Here is a 15523-nt window from a genome sequence, read left to right as displayed (position 1 = left end):
GAACCCTGGTGGTAATGGCTCTAACGTGTTATGCGACCAAAGGTACTTAACATTTGTGGGATAACAATACATACATTCACCTTGACTAGGATCCAATGGCAAATACTAAGCTACTCGGACGTCTATAAAAGGCATTATCCTACGAGTGGATCAGTGGTAATGCTAAACATTTTTATTCACTGTTTTCCCTTGTATACTGAAATTAAATGCGCTACCAAATATCTAAAAAATGTTTTTGATCCTCCATTCCATCCGATTGTGTCGGGATGTGGTTCCCTGCATGACATAAAGGGAAAGTAAATAGATACATTTCTTCAACCATTTGTGCAGAATTGAAAACCTTACATCCAGGATACAACTGACTTTTTGAACCAACTAGCCAAGATTCCAGTGGTTGAGTTTAATACATGGTGACTATGTACCATTTATCTGCATGCACTATACACCTCAATACCCCATGAGGAGGGAATGGAAGCAGTGTAATGAGCACTATTACAACTAGACACTATCAATGCAAACAAGATATTCATATCGAAACTACTTCATTTTTGTTTGCACCGCAGTTCTCCTGCGAAGCTGATTTTTATTTGCAAAGGAACTGGACCAGCATGGGATTTTCAGAAGTCCTGAGTTACGTCAATATTTTTATGGCCAAATTTGAAGATCAACACAAACATGGCTAGACAATCTTGTGGTTTTCTTTAGATACATTGTGAACATTTTCTGTATTTGTAAAGGAGCCATAAATACATTGGAAGAACACATCAAAGAACTCAATTAGAAGCATCCCAGGATAAAATTCATGTATACTATCAGCAATAACAGCATCACTTTTATGATGTTCAATTGGATTTGTCATCTACAGGTCTGTCCACAAAAGTATAAAAGAAACTTACAGATCGGAATAATTCACTTCTCTTTCACAGTTTTTACCCACAGGCACTAAAACAACATTTGCCTTTCTAACAATTCCTCTGCATCAAGAGAATCACTTCGAACAGCGAGATCAGTATTCAAACAATGACGTTTTAGAAAATGAGGGGGCATATTCTCAAGGAACGGCGTTAAAATTATTGTTTCCTGCCGCTAAAACGGCGATAATGGGCTTGATAATATGCAGTAGAGAATTCCAATACAAGCCCATGTTACCACCAGAACATGGGCTTCTATTGGAATTCTCAAGGGCATATTATCAAGCCCATTATCGCAGCTTTAGTGGCCGATCCTGCCGCTAAAGCGGCGATAATTTTAACGCTGTTCCTTGTTAATATGCCCCACAGTTCGTGCAAAGAGGTTATCCCAAGTATGTGCTCGCTTCCACGCTAAATTGAGTTAAAGCAATGGATCTCACAAGTCTGTACAGTAGAAAATAGCAATGAAACCTGAAAGCTTTGTTTTGTATAATAATTCTCAACAAATCACCTTTGATTAAAAATATTATCCACCAGCAGTGGGAACTGCTAGAATCTGAGCCTGATTTTAAAGGACTTTTCCAACACACGTCAATTTTTGCACACCAAAACACGAAGAACCTAAAAGAAAGTTTGGCATGCGCCAAACCCATGTCCATGAACTCTTTCATTGGAACAAGAAAATGCAAGGACTGCATGCACTGCAACTATGTAACTGTGGTGGACACTGTTGTTAATCTCAAAATGGTTCACTCCTTAAAATTGAGACACTTTTCAGATTAAAACAAACAATGTGTAGTATGTGGTATAAAGTGTGTGTGTGGTTTAGTATATGTAGGCAACATGGAAAGGAAGATCAGAGCAAGGATCACCAAACATAAAAGTATGATAAGAAACAAAAATAAAAACTCCTGCTTTGTTGTGTAATTAAACCCAGTCATGAAATCAATGTCTATTAAACCCTATCCTAAAGGGAGACTTTATGGATTATAAAGTTTGATATAATTCTACCTCATGGCCTCAACGATAAACTGTTAATGCTGTGCTTCTCATGATAGCAACAAATAGGACCCTGGATCTACTATTCAGTTGCAGGACGCTTTTGGCTTATCCACCAGATCCCCCCCCCCTTTCATTGAGTTCCTGCATTTTGATTTGTTCCTTCTGTTTGGTTCATTTTCCTGTATGAATACCAATTACATTTGATGCGATTACATAATAGAGGGACTTTGTATCATTTTCGTCATCATAGGCATTCCTGATTAGCCATATCACATCAGGTTCACTCATACAGACACACTATAATTACTCTGCAATGCTCCAATTTAAGCACATATCGGGAAATAGTACATCTCTATCCACATAGCCTGCAGGCAAAATGTATTGTTTTTTTATGAATGACTGCCCGATTTTGTTTGTGAACACAACTATCATATTGATGTACTGTTAAATATAGGAAATAGGTTGTGTTTTTTCTTTGCATATACTGGATTAATGCATCAGTATAATTTCTTATGTATTACAGCAAGTCATACAGATTTTTTCTATTTATGTTGATTGGTATATGCTTGTGATTTATTTACACACATGTAACGTATTGCCTCACTAATACAATTTGTGTATATGTCCATATTGTTTTGGAAGTATTAATCAACAGTTTATGGCACAACTGGATTTTGTTTGACTTTCTTTCAATACTTGTTCAAACCATTTCTGCTCAGTCTTTTGACAATTTCCATCTCATCCCACGCAAGTGATCAGGAGTTTAAAATCACTGATTGGTACGCCTAGGCTTCACCGGCACCATTCGCAGCTGCACTTCGTTTCTCGGCAGAGTTTGCACTAAAGGTATTTAAATTACAAGACACGACAGGGTATGTAGTCACACACTTACCTTCTAGTGTAGATATATTACAAATGATCCTGATGAAGTGTCCTGATCATTATTGACTACCAAGACACGAAACATGTTGATCATTAGAGAGTAGAACCCCTAACATTAGACACTTGACGACTAGGTTTGGGTCCTCTCCACGTCATTAATTATGCAGTTTGCCTTGGTAATAAATATTTGGTTAGGACTAACTGACCTATTTTAATTCTCACCCCCTTCTACTACACATACTTGGCCTCTCAGCCCCAATGCACCCACCGGCAGGAACAAAAGATCCCCGATAAAGAGCTTGGTTTCGGGTGCCCGTCAGGTATTGCAGCGCCGACCTGAAAAGGGGCAGGCTCAAATGATGAGGCATGACACCTAGCTTGCTGGGTGAGTGAGAGCCCTACTTCCAAGAAGGAGCACTCCCTCTCCTCAATACACACCTTGGCGATTCCCTGTGGATCACATCACCGGTTTGGTTCAGTACCCCATTACCCTACTCTGTCAGAGGAACTTCGTTCTCTTGTTTTGCTTAAAATGTCACTCGGGCTTGTACGCTGGATCTCTTTAAACTAGCCCTTAGTCCCTCCCTTTGTTCAATTTAAATTACTTTGACATGCACACATTAATGACTTTACTCACATACCTCTTTGCCATGGCCTTACTGTTGATTCTTTTTATGAATAGTACTAGCATTAATGGGTTACATATTGAAGTAATTAATGGGCGCCGTTAACCACAGCATCCAGGGCTGGGGGCTTCATATTTATAAGGAGTTAGTACCATCTTAATGTCACTTTTTCCGATGTTGCTTGTGGTGTTAAGTACTTCACCTTATTTACAAGGTGGCGTTAAGCCACTTAATGTGGCTTAACACAGCCTTGCAAATAATGCCCCTATTCACACACACTTATTGTGAAAGGGGCGTGCAAGAGGTGTGCAGTGGGCGATCCACCCCAACACCCATTGCTTTTGACGCTGCCTCATATTTACAAGGAATTGGGAAGCACCAAAAATATCTCCAGGAAATACCTGGTCTTAAGCAGGCAAGAAGAGGAGAAAGATTTAATTTCTCCTCGTATTTTGCTCTTTCCATGTGTGCTGCAGAAGCATACATAGAAACAGAAATTCACCTGTAAAGATTGTTTATGTGCAGGAAGGTGTCACTTCCTGCACATAAATAACCACCTGTGCAGCCCAGGCGCCCTTCAAACATGGCGCAAGGGTGCCTGCGCTGGCGGCTTTTTTTAGCACCAGTACTACGGGGAAACACAGGGGTGCGCTGCATTCCTTTTAAATAAAGCACATCCCTGTGTTTCGAAACTGACAGAGCGTGGCGTTACAAATTGTGGTGTAACCGCGCTCTTCCAGTTTTTAGTAAATATACCCCTCAGTTTGATAGGGCCCTGCCTGCACTTTGCTCAATGGGTCTCTTTCGAGACATTTACCTTTAAACCATTCATGTACTTCATTCAGGCACGGTTCGATTTGACACGCATTTGGGTGTTTTGGCGTGGTTGCCTTTTCTTTCTACTTTAGTCGGCTTATTTTGTGTTACTGGCTGCACTCATTTGAGGCTCATTTAGTGACCACATTTTGACATATAATGCGCTAGTACCCATACTTAAGGTTGCATTTACTACGAAGATGACCTAATTGATCATGAGATTGACATCTAAGTTTTTGTAATTCATGCTGGTTTATGTAGTAATTTTCAGTGTTTACAGCTAACATGGTTACTCTCAGATTGCTAATCTACTGGCAATTCGGTGGATCTCAAATGGGGATGAGTTTTAATTATGATAATGTTATGAGTCATGTCCCATATCCTTATTTTCACAACCTATGAATTCCTAAATCATTATTAGAATGGATTTTCTATTGTTTATGGGGTTTTTTTTGCACTTGGACTGCATGCAACATACACACCAATACGCTTTTGGAACACAATTTCCTTTTTTATTTCGTGCAACACCCACTGTAACACATTGCGATGTAGACATATTTACTTGCTCTCCTTTTTCTCCTTTCCTTCTTTTGTTTCTCTTAATTTTAACCCATCTTGATTGATTGATTGATTGATTGATCTTGACCGTCATGTTTGTCACTTTATCCATAGTTACGCCTGAGAAAGGGTCTTTACCAAAAATATATTGGGTTATGCATCACCCATTTCTATTAGAACATTGAAGTAACACTTTCTGTCATCATGTTTTTACAAGTGTGGAGCAACCTTTGAATTTATATTTTGCCCTCTGAGCACGCCTTTGTCTACAATAAACTGTTTGTAACAGCAAAGAAAACTTTTGTCTCATTTAAAAGAAAGTTGTTGTTCAATGAGGAAAATAATCAGAGAATGATTTCATTGAAAATCGTAAGGCCCATATAGTTGTGTGCATTCGGAGTGGCCTTCTGTTGACGAGTAAGTAAGTTAGTAAAGCATTTAAAAGGTGCTACGAATGCCAAGGCGTCTTGGCGCTGTGCTGTAATGCCCGATTATTCACTGTTAATATTCATTACTCTGAGTCCTGGTCTTCTAGTCCCATTCCTCATCAGTGAGCAGCTAGTCTGCTCCCCAGAACCCTATACCTAGCAGAACTTTTTAGCACTTCCCCCAATATGGCGCCACCAATCAGGCGACCATATAGAGGGAAGTGTGTCACAACACTTCCTGAGAATACCAAAGAAACCCAGAAAAGCTGAAAAACAATCACCCCATGAAAAAACCCAAGGAGGGAGGGAAGGGCTCAGGAATGGGACAGGAAGACCAGGACTCAGAGTAACGAATAGTACCGGTGAGTAAACGGGCATTACCTCCTTGTCCAGTCTTCCAGTCCCATTCCTTATCAATGAGCCCATACCCAAGCACACGGTGATTGCACAAAGAAAGACCAAAATTTAAAGCAAAACAGGTCAATTTAATGCAAATGAAAGCAGTACTAATCAAACATCATGTACAGCAGACAACACATGAGAGCCAAAGGCAGCCAAGGCCGCCATCCCCAACTGAAGAGGGTAATGAGACACAAACGTATGGGGAGAGGCCGAAGTGGCAGAATTGCAAGTGTCACGCAAGGAGGCACCCTTGAACATGGCCCAAGATGAAGAGACACCTCTGGTAGAACAACCCTGCACCGAAGACGGGAGGGGACAGTGAGCGGACTCAAAGGCGGGAACCACAGCACATTTCACCCAAAGGGACTAGGTGGATAAGGAGGCACAGTGGCCCACATGCATCAATATCGGCATTTGCGAATTCTTATTTGCGAAAAATAGCGAATCGCAAATAAGAATTCGCAAAAGCCTATGCATCATTTTTCTCGCAAATTTCATGCGAATCGGTAAAAAATCGCAATTTTTACCGATTCGCATGAAATTTGCGATTTTTCAATTGCGAATTCGCAATTCCCATTCATTCCTATGGGCTAAAAGGCCCATAGGAATCAATGGTAATTGCAAATTCGCAATTGAAAAATCGTAATTCATGAATGCATTTCAAGGGTGGAGAGGGGGTCCAATGACCCCCCCTGCACCCATGAAATGTACTTTTCAGTACAAGTTACATACACACATGTCTTTAGGACATGTGTGTCTGTAATTGCACAGTTTAAAAAAAACAATTTTAAGCATATTTGAACCATTTCGCAAATTACCACGAGGTTCAACCTTGTGGTAATTTGCACTTCCAGTTTCAAATATCGCAATTTTTTTTATAAATGATGCATTGCTTTTAAGGAATCGCAAATTTGCGATTCCTTAAGAGCAATCGCATTTTTGGAATTTGCTAAAAATAGCGATTTTTCCAAAAATGCATGATGCATACTAAAAAGGTATTTAGGAATCGCAAACGGCCGATTTTACCGAATTGCACCGTTTGCGATTCCTAAATAGCTTGATGCATGTGCCCCAAAGACCCTTACCCAAGGTCCCATAGCTAACAAATAAAGAATCAACCTTATGAAAGGCACTGTAGCGATCCAAACAGATACGGAGAGCCCACAAGACATTCGAGGTTTGCAGAACCACCTCCTCCGGTGAAGAGGAGTCCGGCAAAAAGACATGGAGGACGATATCCTCCTGACAGTGAAAAGTAGACAAAACTTTGGGCAGAAAGAACTGACAAGGATGAAGAACCACCTTGTCCAAGCACAAATGCAAAAAAGGGGGAGAGGCCATCAAGGCACCAATCTGACCACCCCGCCGACCCGAAGAAACAGCCACCAAAAACAAAACCTTAGCCGTAAGGAACTTAAGGTCCACGGAAAGCAAAGGCTTAAAGGGGGGTCCCGTCAAGGCCTGCAGAACTAGGGGAAGATCCCAGGCCAGGACAGGAGAGCGTGAAACAGGATTCTGAATCAAGAAACTACGCAGAAGGCGGGCCACCAAAGGGGAGATAGAAGACACATCAGAACCGGGAAAGGCAAGAATGGCAGCCCACTGTGCACGGAGCGTCAAAACCGCCGGCCCCAAAACAAACCCATCACGCAAGAAATCCAGCACCCTCGCAGCAGCACGAGAGGAGGAAAGAAGACCCTTCCCAAGGCACCAGGGGTAGAAGTTATTCCTATGACAGTCATAGGACTTCAAGGTGGAAGGACGCCGAGACAACTGGATACTACGGGCCACTTCATCAGAACAACCCTGGACCAACAAATTCAACCTTTCAAGTGCGAGACCCCCACCAGAGGTGGCCCAGAGAGGACACCCGGAGGAGAGCAGTCTGCAGGGTGGGAGGCCACAGAGGAAACTGCTAATGGGGGTTAACCGACAAGGACAATAGAAGGGGAATTGCTTTGATCATTGTAGACAAGTCCTTCTTCGGGTTTTGGAGTCAGTGCTTCTGACAAAAACCTAGCAAAAAAGGGGATTTGAAGAGCGCAAACAACTGCAAGATGTTTTAGGAAACCCCTCACCCACCTAACTGGTAGGTGGCAAGCTTCATCATCGGGGCCCAGCTGGATTACCTAGCGCAATCCAGCTGTACTTCAACGCCTGAATTACAGCGGAGCAGGTTAATTGTGTTAATAAAGTGGAGTGATAAGTGAAGTGCAAATTATGTGTTAAAAATGTCTAGGGGAAACCCATATAAAAGTTTTAATAGAAGGGCCCTAGGACATGGGTAAAAACAGTTAAGGGATCAGCTACAGGTTTTTTAATGTGCCTCAGTATCCCTTTAAAAATTGTTTAGGTCTACTAGTTTCAGCCCTTTGGTTGGATCTTAGGGCTTTCGTCAGGACCAAAAAAGTGTGTGACCAAAAATAGCGGGTCACAGGTGTATTGGTATTAGCACACACCCTAAAGTGTGCTGTGAGTGTAGTGGATTGTTTTTACTCACAAATCCTCGGTCTGGAGTACTCTGACTCAAGGTTCATTGTGCCTCATGGACTCGATCGTGGTCTGCTAACCCTCCTGACTGTTTAGTCGAGGGAAAAGTCGTTCTGACCTAGGCAGCCGATCTGGTCCCACCAGCGGGTCTACTGTGTTTATAATATACTAACTAGGGAAGAGGACAAGTTCTCCTTTCCTTACTTTCTATTTGTTTAAGAATAAAAAGAATTGCTTTGATCCCCCTGAGGACCCGCGGGATCAAAGCAAAAGGCAGGAAGGCACACAGAAGACCCAGGGACCAGGGAACCGTGAAGGCGTTGATCGCCCAGGCAAGGCGAGAAGGAACCAGGCTGCAAAAATGGGGAAGAAGGGCCAACTCCAAAGAGGCAAACAGATCCAGCCAGGATAGGCCCAACCGGCGGACAATCTGCCGAAACAGAAGAGGAGACAGACACATTATCCGAGAGGAAGGAAACACCCTGCTCAGAGAGTCCGCAGGCCCCTTTGCTGTCCCTGGAAGATACACCGCCGTCAGAGACAACAGATTGCGCTAGGCCCAAAGACCGATCATCCTGGAGAGGAGAAACAGAGACCGGCACATGCCCCCTTTGTGATTCACATAAGCCCGAACAACCTGGTTGTCGGTCTGCAACAAGACAGCTCGACCCAGAAGAAGCAGAGCAAACCACAGGAGAGCCAACCAAACCGCCCTCAACTCCTTCCAGTTCGACGACTGGTGAGACTCGAACGGGGACCACCGACCCTGAGCCTTGGAAGGACCCAAGACCGCCCCCAACCAATGGCACTGGCATACTTTGACAGAACAACTACAGCCGGAGGAGGAAGAAGATCGAAGCGCAGGGACTGAGGGACAACCACCATTGGAGGGCAGCCCGAATCCCCGGGGTGACAGGAATAAGAGTCTCGTAGTCCAGGGAGGTGGTGTCCCAGTGGACTAGAGCGTGATGCAGAAGGGGATATAAATGCAGCTGGGCCCAAGGAAGGATATGTAGAGTGGAACCCATCTCCCCCTGACTCCGCAACCAGAGCCAGGCAGACACCTGGAATTGGTACAGAACCCAGGAAAGGTGACGGAACAAAGTCAACATGCCACTCCTTGGAAAGGAACACCAACCCCAGACCCATGCGGAACATAGCCCCTAGGAACTTCAGAGACTGGGAGGGCACCACGGAGGACTTCCGGTGGTTGATGAGGAACCCAAAGGACCCCAGAAGATGTCATACCTGGTCCACATCCGATAGAGCCTGAGAAAAAGAAGGAGAAACAATCAACCAATTGTCAAGATATGGAAAAACCTGAACACCCCTGGAATGAAGAATACCCACTAGAGGGGCCAAGAGCTTCATGAAAACCCTTGGCGCTGATGAAAAGCCGAAAGCTAGCACCCGGAACTGGAAGTGCGGGGAACCAACAGCAAAGCGGAGATACTTCTGATCACAGGATGGATAGGGACCTGTAGGTAAGCATCCTTTAAGTCCAGGGAGACCAGGAAGTTCCCGGGAAGCACCAGATGCAGGATGAACAACAAAGTCACCATTTTGAATGTGCGAAGGGGGAAGAAGAGTTTGACGTGCTTGAGATCCAAGACAGGGCACAGATCTGACGTATCCTTCTTGGAAAGCAGGAAGAGGAGCGAATAACAGCCCTCGCCCCACTCCAGAGGAGGAACCTCCATGATAGCTGCCTTCTCCAACAGAAGCGATACAAAAGGGGATGATGGATGGAGCGTTTGAGCAAATCAAACACTCACCCCCAGTCAACTGATCTGGGTTTAATCCATCACCATTCTTTAGCTCACTCAGCCACCCCAGTTCAGACATGGCCATATGCAAATCAGTCTGACCCTGTGCATCATGGGAACAGTCCAGCCCGAACTGCCAAGCCATGTCTTCCCTGGACCGGAAACAAGCATCCTGGGACCGGTTTCAGATTCATAATCCTCATCAGCCAGGCTATCTTGAATCCAGTGGCCAAGTGAGCAAGGGACTCACGTCTGAGCATACCCTGCCACACTTAGGGCGAACAAAGTGATACAAAAGGGGATGATGGAAGGAGCGTTTGAGCAAATCAAACACTAACCTCCAGTCAACTGATCTGGGTTTAATCCATCACCATTCTTTAGCTCACTGAGCCACCCTAGTTCAGACATGGCCATATGCAAATCAGTCTGACCCTGTGCCTCATGGGAACAGTCCAGCCCGAACTGCCAAGCCATATCTTCTCTGGACCGGAAACAAGCATCCTGGGACCGGTTTTGGATTCATAATCCTCATCAGCCAGGCTATCTTGAATCCAGTGGCCAAGTGAGCAAGGGACTCATGTCTGAGCATACCCTGCCACACTTAGGGCGAACAAAGCGATACAAAAGAGGATGATGGACGGAGCGTTTGAGCAAATCAAACACTCACCCCCAGTCAACTGATCTGGGTTTAATCCATCACCATTCTTTAGCTCACTCAGCCACCCCAGTTCAGACATGGCCATATGCAAATCAGTCTGACCCTGTGCCTCATGGGAACAGTCCAGCCCGAACTGCCAAGCCATGTCTTCCCTGGACCGGAAACAAGCATCCTGGGACCGGTTTCGGATTCATAATCCTCATCAGCCAGGCTATCTTGAATCCAGTGGCCAAGTGAGCAAGGGACTCACGTCTGAGCATACCCTGCCACACTTAGGGCGAACAAAGCGATACAAATGGGGATGATGGACGGAGCGTTTGAGCAAATCAAACCTTCACCCCCAGTCAACTGATCTGGGTTTAATCCATCACCATTCTTTAGCTCACTCAGCCAACTCTCCAACAGAAGGCGCACACCATCCAGCAAAGCCTCCCGTCGCAGTGGATGACGGGGAGGGGGTGACCCAGAAGACCTGGGGGGAGGTGAAGAGAACTCAATCTAATAACCCTCGGACACAGTCTGAACCACCCAGGCATCCGGAACCATCAACCACTGGGACAGAAAAAATTGAATGCGACCCCCAACCGGAAAAGGCAGATAGTCACTGTGCAGAGGAGGGAGCAGCGATAGCACCACCTGCAGGGGCACAGGGCTTGGCACTTCCAGGGGCCCCTGATGACAACCCCTGCCACAAAAGGGCTGCAAAGCACCCTGAGCTGAAGGCCCAAAGGCGCGGCCGTAGCCGAACCCGAGCCCCCGAGAAGGAGGGCGGACAGGAGACATCAGCTTGCGGCTTTCCGCCGACTGCTTAACCATGTATTCCAGCTGAAGCCTGAACACTTTGGACCCCAAAAAGGGCACACGAAGTAGGATCGCCTTCTGTGACGAATCAGCCTTCCAGGAACGCATCCAGAGATGATGCTGGGCAGCACTCGAAGCCCCAGAAGTAGCAGCAGCGACACTCAGATTGTCAAAGGAAATGTCCGACAAATATCGAACCTGCAACTCCATAAGAGCCAAGAGAGAGGTGGCATCTTCCTCATCCTGCAGAAGAACCGACAGGGACTGGAAATCCTTGAGCAGGGACTGGAGCATATAATTCGAATAGGACGTCGCCCTGACCGAAAAATTAGAGGCCACGTAGGAACGCTTCACCGCACCCTCCACATGCCTATCCAAGCGTCAGAAGGTAGGGCGTCATCAGACAGAACCAAGCCCTGTGAGGAGAGACCGCCCATTAAGTTGTCCACCTTGATGACTGTGGAAATTCTACAGCAAACCCCTCCAAAGGATAGCGCTTGGACAAGAAGCGAGGAAAGGAGGACTTATCAACTTTCTCCCATTCATGAGATAGCACCTTGCGCACAACACCATGCAAGGGGAAGACTCCGGAGTTGGCTGGTGATACTGGGTAAAGAAGTCATCCTCCAAGACCTCAGAAGCAGGAGGTGTGAACTCCAAGTTATCACAGACATCGGAGAATAAATCAGAGAACTCCGCACCCTGGGCAAAACGCCCACGCACACACTCCTCCTCCTCAGTCAACTCAAAGTCAGGAGCTTCAGGAGGATCAATAGACCCACGGGGCACCTTGGCAGGAGGGCCAGACACCTTCCGAGCCCAGGAGGCGGCAGAGACAGCCTCATTAATAAGGAGTCGCAGGGCATTCAAAGTAGGAGCAGCGGAGGCAGATGCACCCTGGTCCATGACAGTGCGCAAAAAGCAACACAAGGCACCTTCCCACAGAGTAAGAAGAGGAATGCCAACAGCACACAAGCGACAATAGTATTAGCTCTCCACCAACAAGCAAAAGGTTGGGGACCAATGGACAAAGACCAATTTTACAGGGAACGAAGTCCAGAGGCCCCCGACCGTTCGCGCAACTGCAAAAAAATTGCGTACGTCAAAAGAAGAGCTCCAGCCGCCGGAAATTCCATAAGGAGGCGGCGAAGTCAGGTGGACGCTCTGCGCCGCACTGCAACAAAAACAAGGGAGACCCGCGCCCGCTAAAGCAGGGCACCAAGGGACAATCAAGAGGCTGACGGCCATTAAAGCACGCCGCACCACACGCGTAACAAAAAGCAGACGGCCACTAAAGCAGGCCGTGAGAACATGCACAACGCAAATATATAAATAAAAAGGCAGCCGCTAAAGCAGGCCACCGGCAAACAAATTAAAAAAAAACATAAAAGGGAACAATACACTCACGGAACCCATGTTCTGCTAGGCAACGAGTCTGCAAAGTCAGGAAAAAACTAACATGAAGTGCTGTGACTCACTTCTCCCTATATGTTTGCCTGATTGGTGGCGCCATATTGGGGGAAGTGCTAAAAAGTTCTGCTAGGTATAAGGTTCTGGGGAGCAGACTAGCTGCTCACTGATAAGGAATGGGACTGGAATACTGGATGAGGATTTAATGAGTCGTGGTAACTTTGCAGAGTAATGTAACAACTGTGGGTTATAAACTGTGCACTGCTAGTTAAATCCAGGCTTCTATTGTATATCGTGCTCCTGGCATTACTCCCCGCTCGGGAGTAATATTAAAATTTATAGATAGCACCAGCGCAAGTCATGCGAGAGTGGCTCCCAGGGCACTGGTCATTAACTGCTGAGATCTTTCAGCTAAAGTTTGTCAATAAAGTTTTATTCAACAGCGGTTTCAATGATAAAAGAAACTTTTTCCTTTTGGTTTTTCTTTCAAGGTTTTTTATTCATACTTTGGAATTTCGACAATGTTTCTGTGAATTACTATTGCAGTAATGCTTTACTGTCATATATTCTCTTCATTGTTCAGTCACGAAGTGAAATTTAACAATCCGTGAATATTCCAATGCATTTCGCCCATCGGGCTTCATCAGGGAAATCTACAACACGAAAATATATCTATCACCAATCAGAACTTAATCATGTATTCAATAACATCACTCAGAAATGTTCTAAGATATAATACAGTCAAATCTATTAAATGATAAGTAAGCGTTAATTTCAAACAGTGTTCTTATCTACCAACCTCTGAAGGTTAGATGTCTAACCGATCTTACATCAATCTTGAGTTCTCTATACAGGCGTTTACAACTATGGGTCACGAAGGTTAATTGCCATCACGTTACACGCTTACATATTAAAGATGTTCTTAAACTACAAAAGGTTCCCATCTAAATTCTCGGTACATCTTAACGCTAGTGCTGGCGATAGACTGCATCCTGTTATGGGCTGTTGCTCGCTAGGTCTTACCTCACTCGTACTTTAAGGAAACTTGTGAATATACTACATCAAAATCCAAAGATCAACAAGTAAAACAACTCTTATATCTATCACGGAAAATCATTAATCAAAGGTTGCATGCCAGCACAATGTTAAGATAACATAAAGCGTCAAGAATCCCACGGGGATTGAGAATTTTACTGAGACCATCTTTGTGTAAAAATTCAAAAGAATTCACGGACAAATGGTACGCTATTTTAAATAAGTGTTCATTAGATCTTATCTTACTGATAATTGAGGAACTTTCTCAAATATTGGAGGAACTTGAAAAGGAGATTAATAACGTTAAAGAGGAGTTAAGCAAAGCCATGACAACCGAGGAACTCAATACTATATTGGAGGATATCAAGTTACAACTAGCAAAACATACTGAGGAAGTAAATGAAAGGAAACTGCGAAAATACCGCCGAGACACTATTGACTATAAATTAGGCGAAGTCTATAATTGGGCGGAAAGTTATGCGAGAAAGCGACAAAATCGTCCCTATACCCAACAGACAGATACATCATCAACTGACACAGATACCACATCAGAAAGTAACAGAAGAGAACCTACCTCAAATAAACCTACCGCAAGTACTTCTAAAGCAACACAGCCTTTTTTAGAGACAGGCCCCAATGTAGGGGACGACCCAGGAGGTCAAGGAGAAAAACCAACAGCGGAGAAGGAACAAGAACAGCCACAAACACGCCAGATAACTACGAAGAAGGACAAGAAAAAGAACCAGAAATAGAGAATCTGGTCATCAATATTTCGAAAATGCACCTCACTACAACCCAGATAAAAACATTACAAAAAGGGACCTCATTTGTACCTACCGCACGCACCAACCAATTGGAAGTAAACATCAGTTTTTACAAATTAATGAGAAAACTAAGACTCTTCTTTTTCAATATAGTTACAGAAAAACAAGAACAAAGTGAAGATCCTCTCAAAGGCCTCTCTAAAGCTAGCACATATATGCATCCGATCAGCCATAAGACTTTGGATTTATATGAACAAATGGTTAAACAAGATTTGAATAAGATCAATTATCGAAAACAAACCAAAAATAGGAATCTCACACAAAAAGAATACGCTACTCTAAAAGCAATAGCAAACAATCCTACTATTGTATGTCAAAGAGCGGACAAGGGCGGTGCCCTGGTAATCATGGATAAAGAATACTATGATTCCCAAATTGCAGTACATCTCCAAGACGATCACACCTATATGGAATTGAATGCAAATCCCACAAGAGAGATACAAACGGTCTTTGAAAACATCATCCGAGAAGGTGTGTTAAGAGGATGCATTGATGAAAAAGTTGAGAAATACCTCACCATCGAGTATCCAAAACCTCCTAAGTTTTACCTTACGCCAAAAATACATAAAGATCCGGTCAGGCCTCCCTGCCGACCCATAGTTTCCACATGTGGAAGTGTCCATGAACCGGTGGGAAAATGGATTGATAAATACCTGCAGCCATTTGTAATTACAATGGATTCCTTTGTGAAAGACACCACCAATTTTCTTTTAAAACTGGAGTCAATTAATTTAACACCAGAAGAAGAGATTACCCTGTGTACTATCGATGTCCAAGCATTGTATACTTCCATACCACTTCTGATGGGAATAGAAGCAGTGGAGGAAGCGTTGCTTTCTATGGAATATGATGAACCAACAAAAATCTTCTTACTGGAGTTGTTGAATTTTGTCTTGATGCACAGTTACTTTGAA

Source organism: Lissotriton vulgaris, chromosome 6 (assembly GCF_964263255.1).
Source record: "Lissotriton vulgaris chromosome 6, aLisVul1.2, whole genome shotgun sequence".
NCBI lineage: Eukaryota > Metazoa > Chordata > Amphibia > Caudata > Salamandridae > Lissotriton > Lissotriton vulgaris.
This window is presented reverse-complemented; position numbering follows the sequence as displayed.